Genomic DNA, 12,480 nt, shown 5'->3' with positions numbered 1-12,480 from the left:
GTAGAGGAAAGCACCTCCTCACAGAGGGAGTGGAAGGATCAAAAGCCGTCTATCACGATTGTCGAGACTTCCTAAAGCAACGTCAAGAGAATCTCATCCACATAAGCTCAAAGATCAATGACCCAAGAGTTTCTGAAAGACTCGGTCCTCTTCCACGACCCAGGCCAGCAGCCAATCTAGGGAATGGGCAACAGGTCCCAGAAGAACATGAAGGTACAGAGGACTCGAAAATATTCCGACATACTCACTCTAGGAGTCAGTGTGGCGATTCCAAGGAAAAATCACGCTATCTTGATCAAACTTTCCTACTTCCAAGAGGCGATGGGGACTTACGGAAGAAAACTTCAGTGGTGCACGACTCCACTCAGGACCCCCTTGTCCTATAGCTCATGGAGGAAGTAAACAAGTTGAAGGCTGAACGTCAAGCCGAGATACCTGACTGGAACCAACCTAGGCCTGGCCCCCTCACAAGAAGGATCCTCAACACCCCCTCCAAGCGAAGACAAAGCAGAAGCTTGACTTACAACTCTATACTGGAAGGGAAGACCTGATTGAACACCTTAACCTCTTTGAGTCCACCATGGTTTACCGGAGACACACCGACGAAGAACGGTGCCTTCTCTTCCCCTCCACCCTCTCTGGTGGAGCTTTAAACTGGTATTGCCGTCTTCCACCTGAGACAGTAGACTCATTTGAAGAGTTGAGGAAGCTGTTTGTCTCTCAACACATCTTCCAGACCGATCGTTTGCATTCCGCAGATGACTTGTACACTATTCGCCAGAAGCCGGACGAGTCATTATGAAAGTATGTTGGCCGCTTCAGCCATGAGTATTCTCGCTGTGCTGAGGCAAATGACAAGACCTCCTTCAAGGCCTTCACGGTAGGCTTATGTGACTGTTTCTTCAAGTACATGATCAATGCCAACACTTGGAAGACTTACTCTGAGGTGATGGCACAAGCTTACAACCATGCTTCCACCGAGGCAAGGACATATCAAGGGAAACCCCCTACAGTCACCCCTTATCAGCAAGTAGGGAGTGGAGGCCAGATCCAATCGAATAAGAAGACCTCAACCTTCCAAACGGTAGCAGCACACCCTCCTGCTTCATTTAATGCTTCCCCAAGTCAGCAGACATATCAATCCCAGGGCAAAAGGAAAGATTACCATCCTCACCAATCTCATTTTAATAAAAAGAATAAGGGGCACTATCGCGATAACTCAAGATATCATCACAATAACGCCCGTCCCCAGGCAGTCAACGCAGTGGGCCAATCACGTGTCAAGACAGGCCCTACCCCGAGGTATGAGACATACACACCTTTGAACGCTACATGCGCGACCATCTACCCCAGTATAGCTCACCTGATACCAAAGCCAAAGCCAAAACAGCCAGATTACAAGTCCACGAAGAACACGGGCATGTTTTGTTGCTACCACGAGTATAATGGCTATGATGGCGAGAAGTGCATCATCCTCCGTGATCATATTGAAGCTTTGGCACGTGAAGGAAAAATTGATTAGTTCCTCCTTCACCCTCCAAGGGATAACCGTAACCAACGTCAGGTGAATGTGATATATTCCATAAGCGGCGGCACACCCATGTCTGAATCTTCCAATAGGGCCATGAAAAACAGTGAACAAACTTTGAGACCTGGCCATCAAGTGTTTCACGTGGAAGACATTAGGGGAGGCAAGTATCAAAAGCCTAACTGGGATCCAATATGTTTCTACCCTGAGGAAGAAAGAGGTATCATCTACCTTCACAACGACCCACTGATCATGGAGGCTCACATAGCAAATTTTGATGTGAAACGAATCCTGATAGACACAGGTGCTTCAGTCAATATCATGTTTGCTGAAGCTTTCAAGGCATTTAATGTAGCTGAACATTTGCTCGATCGCTCGATTTCTCCTCTGATAAGCTTCTCTGGCGATATCGTACAACCTTTAGGGAGTATACACTTACCCCTCACCATTGGTACAGGCCTCTACACAGCTACTATTACCACTAACTTCTTAGTGGTCAATTGCCCGACAGCATACAATGTCATCTTTGGGCGCACAGGCATCAATGATCCCAAGGCCATGGTATCCACACATATGTTGTTGATGAAGTTTCCAACCCCTTTCGGCAATGGATACATCAGGGGAGATCAACTTAGTGCTCGATCATGTTACAACACTTTAGTTAAGCAACAACACCTGCCTGTCCCCAAGGAGACCCTCTCTATACATAACCAGGTAGTAAATACCAGTCCAGATGAAGCCAACACGGATCTTCATGATGGCAACAGTCAACCCGATGACCCTCGAGATGACTCATTCACCCAGCAAGCACAACCCGTTGAAGAGTTAGAAAATGTCTCTATCTCCAAAGACCATCCAGATCGCATGATGAAGATTGGCACCACTTTGTCACCACCCATTCGGTTGTCGCTGATCTCATTTTTGCTAGAGAATGCCGAGGTCTTCGCTTGGTCATATAAAGATATGCCGGGCATCTCTCCCGATATCATCTGTCACCACTTGAGTATTGATCCCAAGACCAAACCAGTAAAACAGAAGCGAAGATCTTATGATGTTGAACGATACGAGGCGATGAAAGTAGAAGTTGAAAAACTCAAGGACATAGGCTTCGTCTGTGAAGTCAATTACCCAACATAGGTAGCAAATGTTGTCCTTGTTCAGAAAAATCCAACCAAGGAAAGTCTCCTGCTTCAAAAGGTCTTGTGGAGAATGTGTATCGACTACACCGACCTAAACAAAGGATGCCCGAAGGATAGTTTCCCCCTTCCTCTCATTGATAGACTTATAGACTCTATGGCAGGGTGTGAGCTCTTGAGCTTCATGGACGCTTATTCAGGATACAACCAAATCCTCATGAACCTCTCAGACCAAGAACACACAGCCTTCACTACTGACATGGGACTATATTACTACAAAGTCATGCCCTTCAGTCTAAAGAATGCAGGGGCAACTTATCAGAGGCTAGTTAATTTAATGTTTACCGAACAAATCGGGAAGAGCATGGAAGTTTATGTTGACGATATGTTAGTCAAGAGCAAACATGCCGACCAGCATATCACCAACCTATATGAAACCTTCACCATTCTGAAAAGGTATCGAATGAGGTTGAACCCCAACAAATGTGCCTTCGGCGTGGGCTCTGGCAAATTCTTAGGCTTCATGATTAGCCAACAAGGCATTGAAGCTAACCCCGAAAAGATCAAAGCAATACTCGACATGAAAGAGCCAATAACTTCAAAAGACATCCAAAGCCTTACTGGCAAGGTGGCAGCCTTAACCAGATTCATCTCTAAGGCCACAGACAGATGTGCTCCTTTCTTCAAAGCACTCAAGGGAAATAAGAAGTACATTACATGGACGGAGGACTGTGCCAAGGCATTCAGGAACCTCAAAGAGTACATGAGTAAAGCCCATCTGCTCTCCAAACCATAAGTTGGTGACACTCTCATTATCTATCTATCGGTTTCAACTTCAGCAGTAAGTTCTGTTCTTATTCGAAAGGACAGTGGTGTCGAACGGCCCGTCTACTACGCTAGCAATGCCCTACAAGATGCGGAGACACGATACTCCAACAGTGAGAAATTAGCTCTAGCATTGGTCATGTCTGCTTGAAAACTTCGCCCTTATTTCCAAGCACACGCCATCATCGTGCTTACCAATCACCCTCTTCGACAGATACTCCAGAGTCCTGACACGTCTGGATGAATGATCAAATGGGCGATAGCATTGGGTGAGTTTGACATCTCCTACCAACCAAAACCAGCCGAAAAGGGTCAAGCAGTAGCAGATTTCATTGCCGACTTCACATATCCTATTGACATTGCTTCTACACCTGAAGCAGTAGCTTTATTACCATCAGAAGCTCAAAAGATAGAATCAACAACCCTAGCATGGAGTCTGTATGTTGATGGCTCATCCAACCAACAGGGCTACGAAGCAGGATTAGTCCTCACTACCCCCGAAAAAGTGGCGATAGAATACGCTTTTCGTTTCAAATTCAAGGCATCGAACAACGAGGCCGAATACGAAGCCCTTCTAGCAGGCTTACGTTTGGCCAAGCACCTTGGGGTTAAACAAATTGATATCTTCAGTGACTCCCAATTAGTGGTCAACCAAGTCACGAACAACTTTGATGCTAAGGATAGCTCCATGGCAGCATATCTTGCGCAAACACGATTTTTGCTCAAGCATTTCCACTACCAGATCACCCAAGTTCCTCGAGCGGTAAACAGTCATGCAAACGCTTTGGCTCGCCTCGCCTCGACAGTGGAAGACAAGATTGGGACAAAAATTCATGTCGAATTGTTGGCAGCACCAAGCACCATGGTCGCGAAAGTGTGCAATTTACAACAAGGAGATAGTTTGATCACCCCAATTTATAAATTCCTTGCTCATGGCACCCTCCCAAATGACAAAGTCCAAGCTAAGCAGATTCGATACAAGTATGCCCACTACCTGATCATTAATGACCAACTCTACAAGCGCGGTTTTACCCTGCCATACCTAAGATGCCTTACACCTGCAGATGCGGAAATTGTCCTTCGGGAAATACATGAAGGAGTCTGCGGAGATCATGCTGGGTCTCGATCCCTAGCACACAAGACTTTTCGCCAAGGATACTATTGGCCAGCACTCTACCAAGATGCCATCAGAATATCTTGCTCATGTGATAAGTGTCAACGTTACGCAACTATCCCTCACTCCCCTCCTGAGCCGCTCACTCCTATGATCAGCCCTTGGTCCTTCGCCCAATGGGGACTTGATTTGATTGGCCCAATGCCTGCAGGGAAGGGCAAGGTCCGCTATGCAATCGTTGCAGTTGACTACTTCACAAAATGGGCTGAAGTAGAACCTTTGGCAACCATTACTAAGGAAAAAATATAAGACTTCGTATGGAAGAACATCATCTGCAGATTCGGCATTCCCAATGCGATAGTCATGGACAATGGGCGGCAGTTCGACAACAAGAAGTTCAGGATGTTCTGCTCTAAGTTCAACATCAACTTATGTTTTGCCTCTCCAGCCCATCCCCAGTCTAATGGACAAGTCGAGGCCGTTAACAAAATAATCAAGCGCACTCTGAAAACTAGCTTGGACAAAGCTAAAGGTTGTTGGCCAGAATTCGTACCCCAAGTTCTTTGGTCATACCGCACTTCATATCGGACTTCTACAAGAGAAACTCCATCCTCACTTGCTTTTGTTACAAAAGCAGTTGTCCCGGTTGAGCTTGAGCAAGCAACATACTGAATCCGGAACTACATGCAGAGTGAGAACGACAAACAACTCACCCTCAACCTGGACCTAGTCAAGGAACACAAAAATCAGGCTCACCTGAGGAATGTCGCCTATAAGCAGCGCATCTCCAACTACTACGACTCACGGGTAAAACCTCGCTCTTTCAAAGTGGGAGACTGGGTACTGAAGAAAAGATTACTCTGTGATAGAGTCCCGAGTGAAGGAACACTCAGTCTTAACTGGGATGGAGCGTTCGAGGTCGTCGGCATTAGCCGCCCTGGCTCCGACAAGCTCAGAAGCTCCGACAGCAAGACCTTTGGCCATCCATGGAATGCTGACCACTTGAAGTACTATTACAAATAGACTCACATTGTACAAGTGTTATGCTACAGCCGTTCGGCATCCTATGTAACAAAGACCATTTGGTATGAATTCAATAAAGAGGTGATTTAGCCAACTCGGCCCTAAACTCTTTTACATTATGAGCAATGAAACACTCAAATGTTGAAGCTTCAATGCAAATGTTTCCAATACAAAATAAAATCTAAGTATGTGTCAACAAGACTATACAAAGGATCTATGCAAACATAGCCAAACATTCATCAATGATAGGGCAAACACTTGAAGCTTGATAATGCAAACACTTGAAGCTTGATAATACAAACATTTGCTTAATAATGCAAACACTCATAAACATGCAAAACAAAAAAAAACTCTCAGGGTTATAACATGGCACATGCCATACAAACAATAAACCAGTGCAGGTAGAGTACATGCAGAAAGTGAAAGCACTTCTAGTCATCCTCATCTAAGGTTGAACCCCTGATCATATCACTCTGAGTCCTACCGCCATTTTCTGCATTTCCAAACTCATCATCACCCTGATGACTCTGCTCATCAGCACGAGCCTCATCGCCATACTCATCTGCACTGCTAGAATAAACTGCAAGGTCGAAGGTTTCACCTTTTCGATAATGCTCATCTATTTCTTCACTGTATTTTCGAAGAACGCTTCCATCATCATGAAGATCAAGGACAGCTATCCACTTCCTTTTTTCAAAGTGAACTTCCCAGGTACAGCAAGGTCTAAGGACATGGAGAAAGGCCTGGGAACCCAAGAACTCCTTCACAGCAGCTTCCTTCTCAGTCGGGATACTACTCTTCAGCTCAGAAACCTCAACTAAGGCACTATCCAACTCCCATTTAACCTTGGAAACCTCGAGCATAGTTGTCTCCAACTGTTTCTTAGTCGCCTCCAACTGTACCTTGAGTCTCAAGTTCTCATCATTCCGCCTCTTCAAACTCTCAAAATGTTGATCCTTGACTTGGATGGCCTCAGCCAAAGCTTTGCTCGTCTTCCTGGCATCATGCACAAGCTGCTTATTCTCTTTCAATTTCACCTTGCACCGCTCAACCTCTCGCAGTCTGTTGTGATACTCAGCCATGACCTGCATGACAAGACGATCATCACTACCAAAATAATGCTAATAAAGAGGAGAAAACAAGGAAATGACAAAGTAACACTCACATATGAAGACAGCTTCAACATCCGGTCGCAATCCGATTCATCTTTAGCTAAGGGCTCTCCGAGCTCATCGAAAGTGAATCGACGGCCTACCAGGCAATTGTTGATATACCCAAAGTCCTTTGGCCGCATGGCAACCTTCAAATCCTTCCAAGGGACACTGCCAACCTCTTCCTTATCTTTACCCTCGCTGCTAGAACTAGGATCACCTTTCTGCCCAATGTGCTCCCTAACTGGAGGAAAGATAGGATTGATAGTAGGAAGAGGAGGCGGCAATCGCCTATCTTCCCCGGCAACTATGGCAGCAGCACATCCAATGGCCTCAGCTTCAGCTTCTTCGAGGCAGCAACCCTGAGGATTTCTTCTCGAGACTTAGTTTTAATGATTGGTCTCACTCGGTGCTTGCGAGCTTCCTTGTGAAACAGGATGTCTTCTGAAGGAACTAACATGGGCACTCTCCTTTTCTTGGTGCTAGTCTCCACTTTCTTGCCCACTTTCTCCACTGAACAAGGAAAATCAAAGTAAGGAATACCACATTATATATCTATATAAAAAAAATAAAATAAAAAAAATGAGGGAAGAACAAGGATCAAGTGAAGGATACAACTTACTCGCTCGTCTCTGGCACTCGAAAACTAAGGGCTGGAAACTGTACTTTCGAAACAAGGGTCGTAGCTTACCCAAATGTTTATCTTTTTTGGGCACCCTCAGCACTTTCTCTACATCAGCTAGCTCATATTCTGAGAGTTTGATGGTGCCTTGTGTCACTGCATGACGAAAAATCTTAGAAGCAAGAGAAAATCACAACAATAGCAAATAATGAGAAAATGGATACATTACAACCTACAGTCTGGAAATGAGTAGGAACACGTCGCTCAGGCGTGACACCCTTAGCATGCTCCCAATCATTATAAAGAAAGCACCAACGTTTCTTCCATGTGCAGTACGCCTTTCTCTTATCAAAGACGATACGCTCTCTCTCGCTCCGACATGCACATTCGGCATAACCAGCACATGCTTTCACCGGGCGCATCTTATAACAGTAGCACCACTGATGGAAGGAAGGCCCACCTAATCCACACTCCATCCAAATAATATAAAACCCGATCAAGGTATCCCAGAAACCAGGGTTGAGTTACCCAGGTGCATAACCAATAAAAAACAGCATCCGTTGCAACCACGGATGCAAAGGTAAATTTACCCCCAAGGTCACTAATGTCTGGGTATAGAACATAACATGACCCTTGGGCGGCTCAAAAGGCAATTCTTCACAACGCATCAAACGTATTCCTACACTACGGGGGATACTACATGATCGCCTTAGGGCCTCAAACTGCTTTTCACTATCTAACAAGTTATTTTCTAAATAGTCCGCTGTGAACTCAGAGCGAAATATGGGTATGGTGTCACAAACAACCCCCTCACCCACTAGCATGGAGGAAGAACCAATATTGGCTAAGGTTTGACAATTGTGAGGATCATCCAACGTTTCTTTCGTACAAGACTCTAACAAAGGCCATGAAGACCCTGACATTGCAGGCTCAAACCTAGAGCTAGAGCTAGGGGAACCCTCATCAGTAAGACTTCCAGACTCCGACATCTACAACAAACAGAAACAAACTCTATCACTACATGAAGGATCAAAACATAAGGAAGCTCATAGGGCATGAAGAAAAGCTCAACCAGTTCATTATGTTCTTAACAAAATACATGAACACTCAAACAATTCAACAAGAATGAAAACATCCGATCTAGTGGAGAAGATTACCAACCTGAAGATGGTGCAGCAAAGCAATGCCAGAATCCCTCTCAAGTAAAGAGCACTCTGTCTTCAAAAATCACTTCAAGATCAGCAAATGAAGGTAAGGTAAAGAATGGAAACTTATCCTTCTTATATAGAGTTCAACATGGCTATTGACATTCAAAATTCAAATTCAAACCATGAGAAAGCCCCACATGGAAAATCTTCAAACTTCTAACACTAGGGAGTTTCAAATTTCAAATGTTTCAGTTCCCCCCTTCAAAAAAAAAAAAAAAAAAGGAAGGGGGAACACAGCAGCTTCATTAATGGGATTCAACTACCAATCTCAAAAAAAAAAAAAAAAACTTCGCACTATCTTCATCAAGATAGTGCGAAGCACAATCAATTTATGGTGCCAACAAAAGCTTCATCAATGGAGGACAAATATCAGTCTCAAAAGCTTCGCACTATCTTCATCAAGATAGTGTGAAGCAAAATCAATTTATGGTGCCAACCAAAGCTTCACCTATAAAGCTTCAACCCCAAAGCTTCACCTATAAAGCTTTAACACCAAAAGCTTCACCTATAAAACTTCAACCCTTCAACACCAAAGCTTCACCTATAAAGCTTTAACCCCAAAACTTCACCTATAAAGCTTTAACACCAAAAGCTTCACCTATAAAGCTTCAACCCTTCAACACCAAAGCTTCACCTATAAAGCTTCAACACCAAAGCTTCACCTATCAAGCTTCAACCCCAAAGCTTCACCTACAATACAAAATTTCAACACCACAACATATAAAAGCTTCACATACTCTTCATCAAGATAGTGCGAAGCTAATTCAAGTTTTGTGTCCTAAAAATAGCTTCAACTAGTCATGCTATATACCCAAACAAAAATCTATAGTCAATAAACCTTACCTATTAAACTATTTTCCAAACACAAAACCTTGTGGCAAATAAACAAATTTTGTTCACAAAACCAAGATTCTCTTGAACTTGTACAACAACACATGAGTAAACACAAACATTTTTTGTTTTACATCCGCAATATCCCTATCATAAACAGACATACAATTATATAAAATCCAACCCAAGCAGCCTTTTTCTCCCTCTCCCTCTTCCGCCTCTTTCCATCTATCAAATTTCTGCAACTCCTGCTCTTCCTCAGTGGAGCTGAATTTTGGACATCTTATAGTTCTTGAGCAGATGAACAACTTTCACGAAGGAAATGTTTCTATTTGAGCCACAGAAGTTAGAGTGTTGAAGCTCCAAACATGACGGTCAGATTTCTGCAAGCTTCAAAGCTGCTGCGGTGTTTCGAAGATCTGGAAATATTCAACCGTTAGTTTGTTCTGAATTTTTGATATGTTATGGAAGCGATGATGAGGAACAACTTTGATGAAGAAAGTATGTTGATCTGAACAAGAGAACATGAAGTTTCGAAGCTCACAATAAGTCTGACGGGTTAACAGAAAAATGATGAACAGTCACTCATCATACCTGAATATCTAGAGTTGTACTACCCCGATGGATTTCAAATTTTGATATGTTGTAGTTCACAAGCTAAGGAACAATTTTCATGAAGACAACCTTGCGATTTGAGCTACAGAGAATGGTGTTATATTGAAGAGCTACCGCTCACTCTACGTTAACTCCCTCCTTCACTTCCTTGGCTCCAACACCTACATTTCCTTCAACATGGCTTTGGAATAATTCAGATTTTTAGTGGAAATGAAAACCTTTCTAGCAAAGAAAGGAAAAGGCAAAGCAAACGAAAAGCTAAAGGCCACAAAAAGTGACGAACAAAAGGAATAAATGAACAGTGCCATATTGAGAACAGTCCAGGGAAATGGGGAAGAAGACACAGGCAAAGGGATGAGACTTTGAGTCTCATTGTTATTATTTCTCTACCTCCCGACATGAAGCAAGAAAGCATTGGGCTTCACAAAATAAAAATAATATAAAATAAATAAAGGGGAGTGGGCACATACCTCTTTTCCTCTTTGGGCTTGCCAACCAAATAAAAAATGAACAAAGGCACTGGATCCCCTCTTTTCGTGGGCTTGAAAACAAATGAGCAGTTTTGGGCTACACAAAAATTTTGGGCCCTTGCAAAGCTAAAACCAGCTTGAAATATTTTTGGATAAGGCATATATGAAGGTGTGACATCAAAACAAGGCTTCGTTACTTTGACAAATTAGTAGCAAGCAAGACACCTCATTCGGCAACTCTCCTCGCCTGAAGACTTGGGAGACTCCCACCATATGCTACTGCACCTTGATACTCGGAAGTCTCACAACCACTCAGTGACTTGGATTTTTCAAGTCTCCAACCGAGAAGTTTTCCTCACTCAGGAAATTAAGGGAACACTACCTCAAACTACATGCTTCACTTACAAAGCTTCAACAATATAAGTTTCAACAAAAGAAAAAATTCAGAGAACTTTCTGAAGAAGGCTTTGGTGTATTTAACACAATACGTTGAAATGAAGCAAAGCTTATTTATTAATATTTCCGATAAGCTACAAATATGTACATATACATGAGTCAAAATAAACAAACAAGAGGGAGCCTTCACAAAGGTTGCTTAGGGGAAGTCTCAGCAATCGGTAGAGCCCCAGAAGGAGAAAGCACCGGAGGGTGGTTATCTGGAGCCTCAGTACTGGACAGAACCCCAGAAGGAGAAGGCATTGGAGGTTGATCATTTGGAGCTTCATTATGCGGTACAGCCCCAGAAGACGAAGGCAATAAATGCCTTTGGAACAAACCCACAAACCTTTGATGATCAAGTAAAGCCCAACCATCAGATTCCTGCATCTGGTCAAGTTTCCTCTTCATGTTTGTAGCATAGTCATGCGCGAGCCTGTGCAACTGTTTATTCTCATGCTTGAGCCCTCTAATCTCCTGTTTGAGACTTATCACTTCAGCCGCCAATGATTCAACTTGGCGGGTTCTAGCAAATAGGCGTTGGGCCATATTAGACACAGAACCTGCACACTGAACACTAAGAGCCAAAGAATCCTTAACAGCCAACTCATCAGACCGTTTGGAAAGTAGTATGTTATCTTTGGGAGTGAGAAGGTTCCTGGCCACCACCGCAGCGGTCATATCATTCTTCATCACGGAGTCTCCAATGGTAAGAGGACCAGTAGGGGATAAGAAAGAGGGGCGCCATATGTTGTCTTGAGAAGGCATGGCTGCCTCTTCACCAAAGTTTAAGTCAAAACGACATTCGGATGGGCCAGACATTCTCAGAAATAATGAAGGAGAAATGAGGTGCAATAAATCTCCGAAGTAAGGGGAAACTTCCTACAAGCAATAAGTCTCTGAATGTACTCCTTGCACATAATTGGTGCCCTTATAAAAGAAAGGGCAATAGGGTCGTTGGTTCAAAAATCGAAGAGGCACCACTCTCCGGATTTCGAAGAGGCACCACTATCTGGATTCCGAAAAGGCACCACTTTCCACACGCAACATCAGCTCATCGGGTACCACAAATAACTTTGCCAAAGATCTCTGACAAAGTTTAGACACATAAATTTTGAAGGTCCAGCTACCCTACTATTACCCATAAGGGTAAAGGAACAGCACCACTACTTGATAACTAGAAAGTCCCAATGTGTGTCAACCTCCGTGCTCCGTGGCAAGGCAGACTGGCAAAAATGCCCAACTCACATTCAAGAAAACACTCCCAACAAGATTGCTTGCTCAAAAATCGAAGAGGAACCACTCTTCGAATCTCGAGAGCCAGACTCCCAACAGGATTACTTTCTCAAAAATCGAAGAGATACTGTTATCCGAATCTCAAGAGTCGTTACTCCCAACAGGATTGCTTGTTCGAAAACCAAAAAGGCATCGCTCTCTGAACTTTGAGAGCCAGATTTCCTTGGATAAAGCTTGTCTGCAATCTTCACACGCAAATCAGCTTTCCAGATACCACATACCACTT

Source organism: Malus domestica, chromosome 05 (assembly GCF_042453785.1).
Source record: "Malus domestica chromosome 05, GDT2T_hap1".
Classification (NCBI taxonomy): domain Eukaryota; kingdom Viridiplantae; phylum Streptophyta; class Magnoliopsida; order Rosales; family Rosaceae; genus Malus; species Malus domestica.
Note: the sequence above shows the minus strand (reverse complement) of the source record.